At 45.0% G+C, this 18,957-nt stretch overlaps 3 non-coding genes across 3 annotated transcripts; all 3 read right to left on the bottom strand.

The window, feature by feature from the left end:
• Window positions 1-7,400: 7,400 nt before the first annotated feature.
• On the bottom strand, window positions 7,401-7,489 carry trnar-ucg (transfer RNA arginine (anticodon UCG)). Its single transcript is given in 2 exon segments — window positions 7,401-7,436; window positions 7,453-7,489. It is a non-coding gene; the product is annotated as a tRNA-Arg (tRNA).
• Window positions 7,490-8,196: 707 nt separating this feature from the next.
• Window positions 8,197-8,268, bottom strand: trnag-ucc (transfer RNA glycine (anticodon UCC)). Its single transcript has one exon. It is a non-coding gene; the product is annotated as a tRNA-Gly (tRNA).
• Window positions 8,269-17,639: 9,371 nt separating this feature from the next.
• trnas-uga (transfer RNA serine (anticodon UGA)) lies at window positions 17,640-17,721 on the bottom strand. The gene has a single exon. It is a non-coding gene; the product is annotated as a tRNA-Ser (tRNA).
• Window positions 17,722-18,957: the final 1,236 nt, after the last annotated feature.

The raw sequence follows: 18,957 nt of genomic DNA, 5'->3' as shown, positions 1-18,957 counted from the left end.
GTATGAGGAGGTGAAGAAACCCACCTTGAGTGAATATGAGCTAGTGCCTGAATCCCACTCGTATTATTTGCAATTAGGGATGCACCTAATGAGTCTACCAAATTTAGTCCTTTTGAACAAATTTTTGGTCATGAGGTAAGAGGACCACTTAAATTGCAAAACGAAAAATTGGTGGGTGAGAAATCGGAAATTACACTATTGGATTACGTGTCAAATTTTAGGGAACGATTAAATAGAGCAGGTGAATTGGCTAGACAACATTTGAAAGTTGCACAAAATGCGATGAAACGGGTAGTAGACAAGAAACCAAAGTTCGTAGTTTTGCCAGTGGGGATAAAGTTTTAGTGTTGTTACCAGTGGTAGGGGGCCTTTAAAAGCTAGGTTTTGTGGACCGTATCAGATTGAAAGGAAATTAAGTGAGGTGAATTATGTGGTAAAAACACCAAATAGGAGGAAGACTCAGCGAGTGTGTCATGTGAATATGCTTAAAAGGTACTTTGAAAGGGAAGGAGAGACAAAGGAGATTTTAATGATTCTAACTCAAAGTGATGAACCAAATTCAGATGACTGTGAATTTGACATACCTCAAATTAAATTGGAAAATGAGGATGTTCTTAAAAATTGGGATGAATTGTGAAGTTACCTGCCAGAGGAAAAACGAACTGACCTGAAAGAGCTATTGATATCACATGGGCACGTTTGTAGGGATAAATTGGGAAGTACGAAAATGGCTGTACATGATGTAGATGTGGGAAATGCTGTCCCTATCAAACAACATCCATATAGACTTAATCCTTTAAAATTGGCACAGGTTAACAGAGAGATTGAGGGTATGCTGAATAATGGCATAATTGAAGTGGATTGCAGCCAATGGAGCTCACCCATAGTGATGGTACCTAAACCAGACGGTACCCAATGGTTGCGTGTGGTCTACAGAAAGGTGAATGCAGTTACAAGAATGGACTCTTATCCTATCCCACCATTGAGGGATTGCATTGAGAAAGTGGTACAATCTGCTTTTACTTCCAACTTCCAGACATGGAAAGAACATTTAAAGCATCGTATGGAGTTCTTCGATCGACTTCAGGAGGCAGGTTTGGTGATAAACCTAGCCGAAAGTGAATTTGGAGATTTCCTCGATTGGTCCCAGGAATGAGCGGGTTTTCTATTGAGGAAAGGAGAGGTGAAGAGTGACAGTTGTTTTGATTGTAGGACATCAGATTTTGAATGGTCTTGACAAGGTGGACTTGGAAAGGATGTCTCTGCTTGTGGGTAAGAGCAGAACTACTGGGCAGTTAAAAACAAGGATGTCGCCCTTTTCGGACGTAGATGGGGAAATTTCTCCCTCTCAGCGAGTTGTGCAACTCTGGAACTCTGCCTCTGAATGCGGCGGAAGCGGGACATTGATTATTTTTAAGGCGGAGATTGAAAGATTCTTGTTCAGCAAATAAATCAAAGGTTTATCGGGGTTACATACAACCATTGCATTCAGCCAACTACCTGGATGCACAAGCGGTCGTTAGTTTTACTTGATATATGAGGAAAAATTCAGAGTCCTACACCATGGTGAAACGGTCTTGAAATGTCGTGTTCGTTTCATCACATGTTCTGCACTGATATATTCTCTGGAGCTCAAACCTGCCCCCGATTGAAGTCAATGACACCATATCCATCGTCTTGATTAAAAAAACAGGGCTCGTCCGGGATTTGAACGCGGGAGTTCTCGCATTTCATCGCAAATGGATGTTTTGTCAGAGGGAATCAATACCGCTCGACCAACGATCCAACCGACAACCAGGACTCACTCAAACCAGCTTCTCATTGCCTCCCGAAGCTTATTGTATCAGCTCAAAGCGCTTCTTTATTCCTGTTCAATTTGGTTTCGTTGTTCAAATAAAATGAAAAGAAACAATTTTTGTCCCTTGCTTTTCGTACTGGGATCATTGGGTAAATTGGGGTATTTTTGTTTTGTTGGCCTCCTCTGCGAACAGAATAAAACAGGACCTGAGGAAGGAGCAGTGCTCCGAAAGCTAGTGTTTGAAACACACCTTTTGGACTTTAACCTAGTGTTGTCAGACTTCGTACTGTGCACATCAGAGACTGAGAGGTAAAGATTCATTCACCACCCAAATGCCTATATGCCCCTCCCCCAACGGACACGCAAGCGCAATGCCACTGAAAGTTTTGTAATGATTCTGATATGCAGACGTGTTAACGGAAACTGACAAACAACATAATGATTTTATCCACTCAATAACAATATCAGAGATTGATCATTACAGATTTACTTCGACTTTCACACAGATTTTCAGAGAATGAAGGATACTGAATGAATGACAGACTCTCAGACAGTCCCAGAGACTCTCGCAAAGCGATTTAACTGAATCCCAAAGACAGAGTGTTACAGAAGATATGCAACAATCCGATGAATTACCGGAATATTACAAATATGGAATGAATCTGACTCTGTCATACAATGTCAGAGACTGAAATATACATGAATTATATTTCAAAATTGATCGCGTTTAGCAGGGTGGTAGTGTCAAAGAACCCGATGGAGCGAATCCTCAATGTGAAGATGGTGCCTTGTCTCCACAAGGACTGTGCAATGGTCACTCTGAACATATAGAGTATGGGACACGGAGCTCCACAGACTGAATCCTACTTTCCACACAACACCACTGACTGGATTGGATTGGATTGGATTTGTTTATTGTCATGTGTACCGAGGTACAGTGAAAAGTATTTTTCAGCGAGCAGCTCAACATATCATTAAATACATGGGAAGAAAAGGGAAGAAAAGAAAATACATAATAGGGCAACACAACATATACAATGTAACTACATAAGCACTGGCATCGGATGAAGCATACAGGGTGTAGTGTTAATGAGGTCAGTCCATAAGAGGGTCATTTAGGAGTCTAGTGACAGTGGGGAAGAAGCTGTTTTTGAGTCTGTTCGTGCGTGTTCTCAGACTTCTGTACCTGCTGCCCGATGGAAGAAGCTGGGTGGGAGGGATCTTTGATTATGCTGCCCGTTTTCCCCAGGCAGCGGGTTGTGTAGATGCAGTCAATGGATGGGAGGCAGGTTCGTGTGATGGACTGGGCAGTGCTCACGACTCTCTGAAGTTTCTTGCGGTCCTGGGCCAAGCAGTTGCCATACCAGGCTGTGATGCAGCCCGATAGCATGCTTTCTAAGGTGCATCTGTAAAAGTTGGTGAGGTTAATGTGGACATGCCGAATTTCCTTAGTTTCCTGAGGAAGTATAGGCGCTGTTGTGCTTTCTTGCTGGTAGCGTCGACGTGGCTGCACCAGGACAGATTTTTGGAGATGTGCACCCCTTGGAAATTGAAACTGCTAACCATCTCCACCTCGACCCCGTTGATGCTGACAGGGGTGTGTACAGTGCTTTGCTTCCTGAAGTCAATGGCCAGCTCTTTAGTTTTGCTGGCATTGAGGGAGAGATTGTTGTCGCTACACCACTCCACTAGGTTCTCTGTCTCCCGCCTGTATTCTGACTCGGCGTTATTCGAGATACGGCCCACTATGGTCGTATCATCAGCAAACTTGTAGATGGAGTTGGAACCAAGTATTGCCACGCAGTCGTGTGTGAACAGGGTGTAGAGTAGGGGGCTAAGTACGCAGCCTTGCGGGGCGGCGGTGTTGAGGACTATTGTGGAGGAGGTGTTGTTGTTCATTCTTACTGATTGTGTTGTGTTGATCAGAAAATCGAGGATCCAGTTGCAGAGTGGGGAGTCAAGTCCTAGGTTTTGGAGCTTTGATATGAGCTTGGCTGGGACTATGGTGTTGAAGGCGGAGCTGTAGTCAATAAATAGGAGTCTGATTTAGGGGTCTTTGTTTTCGAGATGCTATAGGGATGAGTGTCGGGCCAGGAAATGGCGTCTGATGTGGACCGGTTGCAGCGGTATGCGAATTGCAGTGGATCAAGGCGTTCTGGGAGTATGGAGGTGTTGCGCTTAATGATGAATGATAGTGAATTCCAAGACTTCCGTCGTTCCAGTGAGAACAAACCGAGTTTATTCAACCGCTCCTCATAGCTAATGCCCTCCATAACAGGTAACATCCTGGTAAAATCTCTTCTGCACCCTCTCTAAACCCTTCACATCCTTCTGGTAGTGTGGCGACCAGAGTTGAACACTATTCTCCAAGTGTGGCCCAACTAAGGTTCTATACAGCTGCAACATGACTTGCCAATTCTTGTCCTCAATGCCCCGGCCAATGAAGGCAAGCATGCCGTATGCCGTCTTGATTACCTTCTCCACCTATGTTGCCCCTTTCAGTGACCTGTGGATCTGTAGACATAGATCTCTCTGACTTTCAATACTCTTGAGGGTTCTACCATTCACTGTGTATTCCCTACCTGCATTAGACCTCCCAAAATGCATTACCTCGCATTTGTCCAGATTAAACTCCATTTGCCATCTCTCCGCCCAAGCCTCTAAAAGATCTAAATCCTGCTGTATCCTCTGACAGATCTCATCGCTATCCGCAATTCCACGAACCTTTTGTGTCATCTGCAATCTTACTTATCAGACCAGTTACATTTTCCTCCAAATCATTTGTATACACTACGAACAGCAAAGCTGCCAGCACTGATCACTGCGGAACGCCACTAGTCCCAGCTCTCCAATTAGAAAAGCACCCTTCCATTGCTACTCTCTGCCTTCTATGACCTAGCCAGTTCTGTATCCATCTTGCCAGCTCACCCCTGATCCCGTGTGACTTCACCTTTTGTACCAACCTACCATGAGGGACCTTTGACAAGGCCTTACTGAAGTCCATATAGACAACATCCACTGCTCTACCTGCATCAATCATCTTTGTGACCTCTTCGAAAAACTCGATCAAGTTAGTGAGACACAAAACCATGCTGCCTCTCACTAATACGTCCATTTGCTTCCAAATGGGAGTAGATTCTGTCTCGAAGGATTCTCTCCAGTAATTTCCCTACAACTGACAAAAGGCTCATTCCTGGCACCAATCGAGGAAACCTTCTCTGAACCGTTTCCAACGTATTTACATCTTTCCCTAAATAAGGAAACCAAAACTGCACAGAATTAGCGAAATGTGTAGCTCCTGGAATAAAAGGGACAGCAGCAATATGGATATAAATGTGGTTGAATAATCAGAAACAGAATGTAATGGTCAATCGAGACTTTTCGGACTGGAAGAAGGTTTGAGTGTTTCACATGGGTTCCTACTGGAATATTTGCTTTCCCTGATGTATAACAATGTGCTAGATCATGGTGTACAGGGAACAGTTTCAAAGTTTAAGGATGGTACAAACTTGGAAATTTTGAAAACTGAGACACGGACAGTCGAGAACTTCAAACGACGAAAGATGATTTTCAATCTGGAGACGTGTGAGATGATGCATTTTGGTAGGGAAGTGTAGAATCACAGATTTTACAGTGCAGAAGGTGGCCATTCGGACCATAGAATCTGCACCAGCTCTTCAAAGAGAACCCCCATGAAGCCAACACCTCCACCCTATCCCCGCATCCCAGCTACCCCATCTAACCTAAGGGCAATTTAGCATGGCCAATCCACCTAACCTGCACATCTTTGGAGCGTGGGAGGAAACCGGAGCACCCGGCCGAAACCGACAGAGAACCCGAAGCGGGTATCGAACCTGAGACCCGGCGCTGTGAAGCCATAGTGCTAACCACTATGCTACCGTGCTGCCCCTCAACTATTTATGGGATGTAGGAGCAGACAGAGCTGGGTGTATATGTGGATAGATCATTGAAGGTGGACAGGTGGAGAGAGCAGGTAATAAAGCAGATCTTATTCTGGGCTTATTTACGAATGGAAAAGAGAACAAGAGGAAGGAGGCTATGCTGAATCTGTACAAGGCACCAGTTAGACATCAGATGGAATATTTTGCACAGCTCTGGGAGCCACAATATTGGAAGGCTGTGGACGTATTGGGCAGCGTGCAGAAGTGGTTTACAGGATTGATTCCATTTAGGAGGCTAGATTGGAGATGTTCGGAACGTTCTCCTTGGAGAGGATAAGGCTGAGAGGAGATATGATGGAGATGTTCAAAATCATGAGGGGGCTAGGCGGAGTAACTAGAGAGAAACTGTTCCCCCGAGAAAAAAGAGCAAGAATGAGAGGGCACAGGTTTCCGTTGATTTGCAAAGGAAGCAGCTGTGATGTTTGAAAAAGAAGCACTTTTGCACAACGAGTGTTTCGGGTCTGGAATGCACTGAGGATTGAATCTTCTTGCACCATTCTCTATACCGATATTCCTAATCCTCTGTCTGATAATCGATTTAAATCACGACACCAGTTTTGGGCAGGAGTTTGGCACCATGAAAACATGCGGTTTCAGAAGCTCCAAAACAGACGCCAGCTTCATCTGGGGCACTGCTGGCAGATTTTGTCTTTCCAGAACCGGCCGGCCAGCCGTGAAAACAAGTCCATCAGAAGATCTCATTACACTGTAAGACGGAGGAGCAGAAGTAGGCCATTCGGCCCATCGTGTCTGCTCCACCATTCAAAGAGGTTATGTCTGTTCTGATATAATCCTCAAACCCAGTTTCCCGCCTTATCCCCATAATCCTTGCTTTCCTTTACTGATTAAAAATCTGTCTCAAGGGCAGCACGGTGGTTCAGTAGGTTATGCAGCTGCCTCACGGCACCGAAGGCCCATGTTCGATACCGGCTCTGGGTCACTATCTGCGTCGAGATTGCACATTCTCCCTGTGTTTGGGTGCGCTCCCACACCAAAAGATGTGCAGAGTCGGTGGATTGGTTGCAAAATTGCCCCTTAGTTGGAAACAATGTTTGGGTACTCTAAATTTTTAAAAAATCTGTCTGTGGCAGCCTTCAACAAATTAACTGACCCACCCTCTACAGCCCTATTCGGTTCATACAAACATTGCTACAGATGCTCTATACTCCGAGAGAAGAAACTACTCATCATTTCTGGTTGAAATGGGCGGCCACTTCCTCTGAGATTATTCCTTCTGGTCCTAGACTCTCCCACATGGTGAACCAGCTTTTCAGCATTTATCCTGTCAAGCCCCCCCCCCCCCCCCCCCCCCCCCCGCCCCCGGTGGATATACATGGATGTGGGCTAAATGCGGGCAAGTGGGACTAGCTTAGTGATACAAATTGGGCGGCATGGTCAAGCTGGGCCGAAGGGCCTGTTTCCATGCTGAAACATCTATGACTGTAACCACCTTCCTGAGGACATTAGAATTCCCTCCACAGAATTGTATTGAACCGATTGATCCATAATATTTTATTCAAATCTTCATCCAAATCAATCAGATATTGTGGATTCATTCGGGGGTAAACGAAAGACTAAGATGAGAGAGAGGAGGGAAAACTGCATTGTCAGCAAAAGTTCCACCGGATTTCTGTATACAAAGGCCGCGGCAGGACTCGAACCTGCAATCGCCTGATATCATTAATTGAATTACCGAAGTCAGACGCCTTATCCATTAGGCCACGCGGCCATCGGCTGCACCATTTGAGCTGATGTTTAGCCCACGTGAAAAAATACTGCGATTATTTGTATTTCATTTCTGTTTTTTGTGATCCGCTGTTTCCCAGATCCCAGAAAATACAAGGGAAAGCTCCAGCTGCCGGACATGGTCATTTTCAAAGTGGAAAAGCCCTTCACTCTGTGAGCTGTGAAGATTCATGGAGGCTCGGGGACTCTCAGGCCGGCCAGGGCTCTTTATCCGGCTCCATTCACAGGAAAAGTGACTTCAGTTTCTGCAATAACATCCGCTCTCTCTGAAACCCCCAAACTGAAATTCAGACTCACCGTGAAGGTGAAGACTGCGGACTGCGGTTCCCGCTCCTGCTGTTTAAAACTGATCACTATAACTGTGTACATTGAGCAGAAATAAATTGTTGTTGTTTGTAAACATTTCTTACTGAACTCACTGTCATTCTGCATTAAGAGGACGACTTTGAATCTCCTGCTATTTGACAAACTTGAGGATGAAGTGAAAAAGCTGCGGCTTTTAGCTGTTGTTTGACTGCTTGTGGGTGAATAGTGGAACACTGTCCATATTGAAACCATATTAAAAATGATCAGAAAGTTACTTATTTCACTCCCCTCCCTAATTGCGCGTAAATTCTGAGTTAGAAACTGTTTTTCTTTCTCGGTTTGAAACTCACGAAGTCGCGCAAAAGTTCACTTCCAAATTACAACTGCGATGGCCGGGAATCGAACCCGGGTCAATTGCTTGGAAGGCAGCTATGCTCACCACTATACCACCATCGCTCACTGGCAAAATCTCAGTCATGTTAGTACTTCACATTAGTTTATGAAGTGTTCCTTGAAAAAATCCTGCTCTTCGTAGCTTATTTCCCTCCAATTTAAAATGCTCCTGAATGAATGTATGCGTGTCGCACTGCTCCCGTTCAGCCACCAGATGGCACCAGTCCACCATAAATGTATTTCACCAATTTAATTCTGATGTTCTGTGTGTCATCACATAGGACACTTACTCTGGCCTGAGACCTTACCTTGTCCTTGTGCCCGGATGCTGCCGCTTTCACCATGTTTAAGTTATCACAGAGCACCTCCAGTGCAAGAGGAGGCTCATCGAGTCGGCTCCGACCCTTGGCCCAATCCCCACTTCACCGGTTGATCACATCAGTGTGTCAGCGTGGCCGGAAGAGAAAATGCTGGAAAATCTCAGTAGGTCCGGCAGCATCTGTAGGGAGAGGAAAGACCTAACGTTTCGAGTCTAATGACCCTTTGTCAAAGCCGAGTCATTGGACTCGAAACGTTAGCTCTTTTCTCTCCCTACAGATGCTGCTCGACTTGCTGAGATTTTCCAGAATTTTCTCTTTCGTTTCAGATTCCAGCATCCGCAGGAATTTGCTGTTACCCATGTTTTTCCCAGTGTGGCCGAGTGTTCAGGTCGCAGACTTTTCTGAAGGCGTGGGTTCGAATCCCACTCCTGACATTGACTTTTCCTCCGCGACGTTCCATCCAAACCCGCGGGATCTCTCACCTGGAAACACAAGGGGAGCAGATACAGAGAAACGGCGACCACCTGCAAGTTCCACTCCGAGACACACACCATCCTGGGAAATATATCACCCTTTCTGTGGCTGGCTCACAATCCCGGAACTCCCTCCCTAACAGCACCATGTGTACATACACCACATGGACCTGCAGCGGTTCAAGAATCACGTCACCGCCAAATTCTCAAGTGAAATTAATTTTGGACAATAATTGTTGACGGATTCAGCGACACCCACGTCCCGTCAAATAACTTTTAAAATATTTTGGAAACCGAGTCCCCTGAACCCAGCTCAGAAAGTTCACTAATCACAAAGCAAATTACTTCAAATGTTGATCATCATAAATAATAAACACAGGAAATGCTCAGAATTAAACATCATCTGTGGGGAGAAAACTAGAAGCAGCGTTTCAGCTCTGTGATTGGATCATTTCCTTCTCTCTCAATGTGAAATCCTGGACTCAGCTGATAAACAGCAAGATGCCAATCACCAGTCATCAGTATCAGAAACAATGAACCTTTAGGATAGCGAGGCCGAGCGGTCTGAGGAGATGGGTTTAGGTTTCAGTCTCTTCGAGGATGCGGGTGGAAATCCAACCGCTGCCAACATTTGTAGGAAAAGCGGCTAAGGTGGGAAATGGAAATAAAAGTGAACGATGTTGCAAAACTCTTGCTCTTATCCCAAAAGATCTTTCCGTTACTGACAGTGTTGTGTCCTGTGTAAGTCGAGCTGAACTGATTTGGTGCCGCTTGTTCTCACCTTGGAGCCCGTCAGTCTCCGTATTCCAGGGACCATTTATGACATCTTCAAAAACACCCTCCCCTGCTCTCCCCATTCACCAGACTGAAGGGACAATCCCCTCCGCGACCGCTGCTCCACAGCCAATATCCTTCTCTTTCTATCTGCACCTTTCTTTGCAAGTGCAGGAGATGCAACTCCTGCCTTTTTACCTCCTCCCTCCTCATTATCCAAGGGCCCAAAACACTCATCCCAAGTGAACCAGTGAGACACTTGTGCTTTTCAGTTTAAGCTCCTGTATTTGCTGCCACAATTTGGTCTCATCTACTTCAACAGGCCAAATAACAGTCTGTGTGACCGCTTTGAGAAATCTCTGTCAATCCACAATCCTGACTTCGAGCTTCCTGCCACTTGTCATTTCAATTCTCCACCTCTCCCACTCTGACCTTTCTGTCGTTGGTCATCCGTGTTCCAATGGAGATTAACGGAAACTCGAGTAAAACCACCTCAACATTTAAGTAGCCACCCACAGAACTCCGTCCTCAACATCGAGCTCAGTAATTTTAGATGATACAATCTCTCTCCATTTTGTTTGGTGTGTTTCTTGCCCGTCCGTTTGTTTGTCTTTTGCTTCTAATTGCATTCATTCATTTTGCACTTGGACGGCGGAGAGACAGCTGGAGATTTTTCTTGAATGAATTGTAGAGCTCAAGGCTCAGACAGCTGAAGACACGGCCGCCATTGATGGAACAATGAAAAGTGCAAATGACAAGGAAAGAGAACGGTCTGGGAATGGAACCGGAACTCCAGTGAGAAATCTCCCCCTGAACCGCTAATGTTCACACGGCCGCTCATTCCACGTGTCCAGTCGGAACGACCATGCAGTCTGACAGAGCGCCTGTGATAATCCTCCACTGTCTGATCTGAAGCTGCAACATGAGCTGTTCATTCCAGCTGTGATAAACTGAGCATTCAGTGTCGATTCACATCATCCTTGTTTGGAGCTGCCTGTGAGGAACAAACTTCCCGCTGATATATCTGCACGGTTTGCCATCTGTCTGAGGAGGGAACAGACTGACTCTGGTCAGCAGCTTTCAAAGATTTTATTTTTGTCCAGAATGGGTTTTCTTCTGTGACGTTGCTCAGATGGGAAAGGGGAGAGTGACTGGAGTCACATTTCAGAAGGAATCTCGGGACGGCAGTTTCACTTATCTGGGAACATTAATAAATGTTACTGATTTATTCAAATCGAAAATCCAAATCTGGTGGGACTCGAACCCACAACCTTTGAATGTTTCATCACGACAGCGACTAGAAGTCCAGCGCGCTATCCGTTGCGCCACAGAGCCACATCAGCAGCGCTTCCCCATCCCCATATGAGGATTTCTGTAGTTGTCCAACAGGCAGTTCAAAAGTTCAGTAATTCGCACAGTGACGACATCTCAAAACTACTTCATTGTCTGGGAATGTTTTGGGCCGCCCTGTGGCTGTGAAAAGCGCTACAGAAATTCTAGTAGAACTCCGGAAGGACACAGCCAGGTTGGTGCAATGGGAGGACCTGTAGCAGACAAGGAATGAAGTGATTTATTTTTGGAGGAAGAACAGAAGTAGACAATATAAAATAAAGTGTCTATTTACAAAAAAGAGTGCAGGTTCAGCGGGAAATGGATGGACATGTGTACAAATCATTGAAGGTGACAGGGCAGGCTGTAAGAGTCGTTTATAAATCAAACAGTGTCATGACTTTATTAATAGCGGCACAGAGTACAAGATGACAGAGGGGTCATCTCTCCCTCTTCAGCTCCTGACTGCAGAGGCTTTTCTTGTGAAACCGTTTATTGGAAAACCTCTTTACCTGGAGGGAGGCGGGAGTTTGAAACTCGCTGCCTGAAAGGCTGGTGGAGCAGAGACCCTCATAATATCTAAGAAGTGTTTAGATGGGCACTTGCGATCCCAGGGTCCACGAGGCTATCTGCCAAGTGCTGGGAAATGGGATGAGAATGGTTCCGTGGTTGTTTTTGACCGGCACAGATGCGATTGGCTGAAGGGCCATTTCTCTGCTGTCTGATTCGAAGATTTTATGAATGAAATGCAACATGTGTTTGCAGCTGTCTCTGTTTATATCCTGTTGTATTCACAGGAACAAACAAACTGGGCTGGCCGTTGAACACCTCGAGACTGTTCTGCCCTACATTTAGATTGAGTAAGGGCTCCGTGTATTTTAACTCCAGCTCCCTGACAGGATTTCAGAAACCCTCCACAAGCGGCAGTCTTATTGAACAATACAGGTCCCAGAGATGGATGATCAGCGATAATCACAGCCAGAGAGACCTGTAATAACCCTCAGAGCTGGAAAGACAACTCATTGTCCTTTGGCCCAACAGCAAAATACTGCGGATGCTGCAAACCCGAGACAAAAACAGAAAATGCTGCAAATATTCAGCTGATCCGGCGGCTTCTGTGGAGAGAGGAACAGGTCGTTCCAATGAAAGGTCAGGATCTGAAATGGTAACTATTGCTCTTGTCAGAGATACCACGGATCCGTAAAATATTTCAAGCATTTCGTTTTGTTCAGCTAAACATCCTCACACTCTGTAGCTTAGATCAATCCCAGCAGAGTGTCACTGCGTTTGACCTGATCTGTGTGATTGAACACTTCCTCCACCGAGTCACAGAGTCATAGATGTTCACAGCATGGAAACAGGCTCTCCGGCGCAGCTTGTCCATGTTGCCCAGTTTCTATCACCAAGTTAGTCCCACTTGCCCACATTTGATCTATATCCCTCTATATCCACCCTGCCCAGGTAAATATCTCACTGTGTTTGAAAGGAAAACATTGTACCGACTCTACACAGCCTCTGGCAGCCCATTTCGGATGCTCACCACCCTATGTGTGAAAACAAATCCTCTCTGGTCTCTTTGGCATCTCTCCCCTCTCACCTTAAACCTATGCCTTTTAGGCTCCTCTACCTTTGGGTAAATATGTTGACTATGCTCCTCATTGTTTTATAGACCTCTATCAGTTCACCTCGAAGTCTCCGACGCTCCAGCGAAAAAAGTCCAAACCTGTCCAGTCTCTCCTTATAACCCAGAGGACCAAGTTCTGGTAGCATCCTCGTAAATCTCTTCGGCACTCTTTCTAGTTTACCAATATACTTTCCATAAGAGGGTGACTAGAACTGAACATAGTATTTCATGTGTGCTCGTCCCAATGTTTTGTGCAACTTCAATTAGACGTCCCGACTCCTGTATTCAATATCCTGACCAATAAAAGCGAGCATGCTGAATGGCTTCTTCACCACCCTGTCCACCTGCGACTCTACCGACAAGGAGCTCCGAACTTGTACCCCTAGATCTCTTTGTCTGTAATTCTCCGCAAGAACATAACAGCGCAAAATCAGCCTTTGTTCCAGAATTGCAGGTTTAAATTGTCCTTCACTTTCCACTGGATAATTTACAGAAATTTTAACAGAAGGACTGAATTCAGTCCAATGGTTAAAACTTTCGACTAGAAATCAGCTGGATATTTCCCTTTGACTTCAGCCCTGCTCCCAGAGAATCTGTTCAGTATTTAAAATAATGTCTTCTTTTGAATCATTTATTTCCACCGAATGTTGACGGTGAAATTCCTCACACTTCTCTCCATTGTTATCTACTCTGCAGATATTGACTACACCGTCTAATGGAGACCCGCTCACAGGGCTGTGAGAGAGGCTTTCTTTCAGGTTTTAGGCCTCTTTCGGTGATTAAACAATAACCGGATATCTGCAGAGGAACTCGGAATACCAAACCTCTCTTCCCAGGATGAACTAAATCAGGGGACAAAATGTTAGTTGAATACAGAATAAAAGGTTTGAGGATTTGGGGTGAGATTCCTGGAGTTTTGGGAAGAGAGCGATGTTGTGGAGCATTGTGATAATAGCAGGATACGAGTTTGGGATATTATCCAGTCTGTGTGGGGGGCGGGGGGAAGGCAATTGTCTTGCCTGCCCTCCCAAGCTGAATGTTGGGGTTTAGGAGGTGATCAGATTCCGTGCGGAGGGTGAAATCCTTTCACTGAATTTCACGTTTACAGCTCAGGTGCTCGAGGGATCGCTCCTATATTCCCAGGAGGCAGTGGTCTCATTCTTAAAGCAAAAAACTTCAATCCAGGACCGGTTTGTCAATAAGAACAAGCTGGAGGATTGGGATGTTAGAAACTGTTCAGCACTGATTCACTTTATTCATTGTTGTGTCCTGGAATAAACAAGTGGATTGTAGCTGTCCATTAAAAACACAAATAGAATTCGGACGTTTCTGGCCAGTAACTTCACAATGTCCACTATTACATCACTCAGCATCCTCAGCTGCATCACATCTGGTCCACATGACATGTGAACATTACCTACAGCCAGTCTTTCTCTTACCTCTACTTTAACAAAAGTTTTATACAAAACAAAACATTTACGAATGGTCGATGAGGAAAGTGAGCACTTTTATTGAAGGGAGTTTAAAGAAACCTTTGTGATGAAGAAGTGTGATAAGGGAAATTAAAGTTACATTAAGTGGAATGAAGGCGCGGGTTGTTCCTGGACTGACTGCAGAATTTGATGATTATTTATTCAATACAGATTTCAGGCCAATTGTATTTGATGTCATTAAGGAGATTAACATTGAAGGAAGCATGTCATTGTCTATAATGTGTCATTACCTCCTTTTGTCAAAATTGCTCTGATAGATGGGATTCAAAGAATCGGAGTCATATGGCATTCCTGTGGATTGTTAGTTCCTTGCGAGGATTCAAACAAACCCTTTGGAAAACCGCCAAGACCGAGGAGGTTGTGCAGTGGAGATTGACTGGAGTGGTATCAGTGGTGAAAAGGGTGCTTCCGGAAGATGTATGTCCAATATTGCAAACCAGGCTGCACATTCAGAACCTTCTTACCAACTTCTCATCGATGAAAAGGATGCGCTGGTGAAAATCTTCCATGAATCCTTAAATTCTGGAAAATCGCAGCGTGTTTACTTCAGACAGGCATCATAATGAGCGCAGGCTGGTAGTGCCGGAGAGCCTGTTCCTGTGCTGTACGGTTCTTTATGGAAAACTGCCAACATAACACCCTTATTCGAAAAGGGAGGGAGACAGAAACAGATAACTAAATGCTAGTTAGCATAATATCTGTAATGTGGAAACTGTTAGAGTCCATTCTAAAGGATATAATAGCAGAACATTTAGCAATATATAACATAATGAAACAGATTCAGCATGGCTTCAAGAAGGGCACATCATGCATGACAATCTGTTCGAATTATTTGAAGTGGTAATGTTCAGGATAAATAAAGGGGAATCCTGTCTCCAGCTGCCTCCCTACCTCCAGTTCCCTCCATCTGTTCCTCTCACAATATCACCCATTGTGTCACTCACCTCTTTTCCCCCCTCTCACTACTCCTCGCTTTTCCTATCCGCCCTCTATCTCTAATCCATTTCCCTTTCTCTGGGATCTGCCTTGTCTCCAGGCTCCCACTGACCCCTGCCTCGGGGACTCTCAGGCCGGCCAGGGCTCTTTAACCGGCTCCATTCACAGGAAAAGTGACTTCAGTTTGCACAATATCATCCGCTCTCTCTGAAACCCCCGAACTGAAATTCAGACTCACCGTGAAGGTGAAGACTGCGAGGGCGGCATGGCGGCACAGTGGTTAGCACTGCTGCCTCACGGCGCCGAGGTGCCAGGTTCGATCCCGGCAATGGGTCACTCTCCGTGTGGAGTTTGCAACTTCTCCCGTGTTTGCGTGAGTATCGTCCCCTGAATCCTAAGATGTGCAAGCGAGGTGGATTGGCCACGCTAAATTGCCCCTTAATTGGGAAAAATGAATTGGGTACTCTAAATTCTTTTAAAACAAGGTGAAGACTGCGGGTCCCGCTCCTGCTGTTTAATACAGATCACTATAACTGGGCACAGTGAGTAGAAATAAATTCGTATTGTTTGTGTACATTTCACTCCAATTTGAAACGCCCCTGAATGAAAGTGTCCGTGTCACACGGCACCCGTTCAGCCAGGAGATTGCACCAGTCCACAATAAATGTATGTATGCAATTTATTTCTGATGTTCTGTGTGTCATTACATAGGACTCTTACTCTGATCTGAGACCTTACCTTGTCCTTGTGTCCTGATGCTGCCCTTTTCATCCTGTTTCAGTAATAACTTTTTACTGGTATTAATTATGTAACTTACTTAGTGATTAATTTATTCAGCCACGAGGAGTGTTTTAAGCTCATTTTGTAGACGGAACTTTGCGTGGTTCGTATTTCTGGCCCGTTTAACCCACCTATTTACTATTGCTTCAGACTGAGAACTTAGTTATTAATGTTGAAGATTGTCGTTAATTTAAACTATGTTTCCACTCAAAACAAATTGATGTTGGTTGTTAGATATGAAACCCATGGGTGATGAGAACAATTGGGTAATTTTATTTGAGGAGTGTCCCATCCTTTTCTGTCCTGACCTGCGATATCTAATTAAGTAATTCACCACTGTGATGGCCAGCAACTGAACCTGGGACATGCTGGGACAGTCACCACTATACCACCACCTGTCCCCGGGCTATGCCACCCGCTCTGTATTTATAGAACGAATACACAAACAATGAAGCGGGGGAATGTATTAAATCAGAGATTGGATATTCTTGTAACCAACATGGCTGTAATGGGAATCTTTCATTTTCCGATAGATCGGGATGAGCTGGGTCGCTCAGTCAGAAATCAGATATCTGGGGATTTAAATGTGATTACTGCAATGATAATATTTAACCATGTTAATGTTCTTTTGCTCCAATTGAAGCGTATCACGAATACAACGTTACCTTGTTGCACAACTTGCTTTCAGCCAGGAGATGGCAGCAGTGCGCAATAGTTCGGGTCTCCTGATTGTGTCCACGGATCTGGATAGGAATGGAGCTGCTGCTTCCCGGGGAGCTGCCAAGAAAGAGGCACAGATACTGACCAACTGCACCCGCTCCAAATAGATTCCCCAAATTACTGAACAAAACAAAAACAAGCACAAGTCATATTTTCAGAAACTATGACAGTGACTCTGAAAACAACACACCAACACCTCTGAAAGAATCGATTTGCTGTAACTAATTCAAGATGAACCGTTTCAATATCAGCCGTAATTCCTTGCAGTTCTCAGACAGGCGCTGACTGGTTAGAAGTGTGCTTTACTTTTCAAGGTCCGGCTCAATAAAATCAATCACAGGCCCATGATCTGCCTTCCTCCTGTTCTCAGACACATCCACTTTGTACAAGGGCGCACTAACTGGTTTTCAGAGTAAGAGTCAGACTGCAGTCACCTCGTTCTCTCTCGATCCCTTTATCTCAGAGCCACCTCACAACCAGGAATGGAACTTCTCACTGAGCCAAGAATGGAATAGTTTGTCGATTCTTCCACTGATTCAGGACCGTCCATCACCAGGACGTATTCGTCCAAAAGAGTTTGGATGAGATGGGGCTGAGTTTCACTGTATCCAATCAGTCCCCGGAGAAGCACAAAAACAGTGAGTGAGGGAGAGGGGAGGAAATAAAGAAACAGATAGAGAGATAAAATATGTTCCATTTCTGCCACGATCTTTTTACCCAGAAATACATTCAGCTGAATGAAACCGAACCACGTTTCCATTCGCTGCCGTTGCTGCTTCTCCTTCCAAACATTGCAGGAAACGTTATTATTTATTGATTGTTGTTTTCAGTGCGAGCTTCTTTATATTTCGTTCAGTTTCCCCCAAATATGTTAAATATCTGACTGAACTCGAGAAAGGTTCAAACCGTTCATTTACAAACATTCCAATTCATTCTCGAGTCAATGGCTTGTGCGGGGAGTTCAGCAAATATTGCGAATCACAGTCGCTGCGAGTCGGGCTCGAACCTGCGCGGGGAATCCCCATTGGATTTCAAATCCAACGCCTTAACCACTCAGCCATCGCAGCTGTGTCCAGCGAGACATTCATTAGTAATTTGGTCGATGGAATACATTCTAAAACCAGCCTGGAATCACTCCAGGAAGTTGTTGTATTCAAACGATCAACGGGGCCCCGGGGTTTATGTGAGGAGGGGTTGAATCTTCGTGGAAAATGACCATTGGATTTGGAGAGAGGCCTTGAGAGACTCGGAAACCTCAGCTCCCTAAACGCACAATTCAACTGATTAAATAGTTTGTGAAACAACATCAGTTACATTGGAAATATATTAGAAATTCCAATGGAACAGGGCCACACTTTACAGTCTGGAAGTAAATTAAAGTGATGAAATCTAGGAATTACAGCACAGAAGGAGACCTGTGCAGGCCGAATGGTCACATGATTACCTGACTAACTAACATGATCACGTGTCTGGATTCCGGCAGTTCTCCCCGGATCGCGGTCAGAGCACAAGCCAGGAGCCGCTGCTCAACTATTAAGTCAGTTATTTTTTATTACATGTCTTTGGTCGCCAGTCACTGAGAGACCAGCATTTCTACATGGTGTCAGGAGTGGGCAGTATGGCAGAAGGACTCCAGCGCATCAACATCCTTCGATCATAGAATCGTGGAATATCCAGCTCAGAAGGAAGCCATTCGGCCCAACGAGTCAGCACTGTCCCTCCGAATGAGCATCCCAGCTACTCTCTTCAAGAAGAGGTTTAAGAGATAGTGCAGCACCAGCCCGGCTAGCTCAGTCGGTAGAGCCTGGGACTCTTAATCCTAGGGTCGTGGGCGCTTCCATGAAAATATTGATGCTAAATGAATTGTATTCATAACAGGAACACAAGGTTATGTCGCTGGACTGGGAATCCAGAGGCCTGAACTAACCCTTGGTGACAGAATTTAATAAATCTGGAATTGAAATTTCGGCTCAATAATGGCGGAGAAAGGTTCTGCTTCAGACGGATCATAATTCCACAACTGGGAACACATTTACACAACAGGGAATGATTTGACACAACCGCAGTAAAGATCTGTCACCGGCCGAGTCACGGTTCCACGACAAAGAGAACAGTTACACAGCAGAGAACTCAGTTACACAGCAAAGAGCACGGTTATACATCAGAGAGCTCAGTTACACAGCAGAGAGCTCAGTTACACAGCAGAGAGCAAGGTTACACAGCAGAGAGCACAGTTACACAGCAGGGAGCACGGTTATACAGCAGAGAGCTCAGTTACACAGCAGAGAGCACAGTTACACAGC

The sequence above is a fragment of the Scyliorhinus torazame genome, chromosome 24, assembly GCF_047496885.1.
Source record: "Scyliorhinus torazame isolate Kashiwa2021f chromosome 24, sScyTor2.1, whole genome shotgun sequence".
Classification (NCBI taxonomy): Eukaryota; Metazoa; Chordata; class Chondrichthyes; order Carcharhiniformes; family Scyliorhinidae; genus Scyliorhinus; species Scyliorhinus torazame.
The sequence above is the reverse complement of the archived record's forward strand: the minus strand, read 5'-3'. Positions and strand labels throughout refer to the sequence as shown.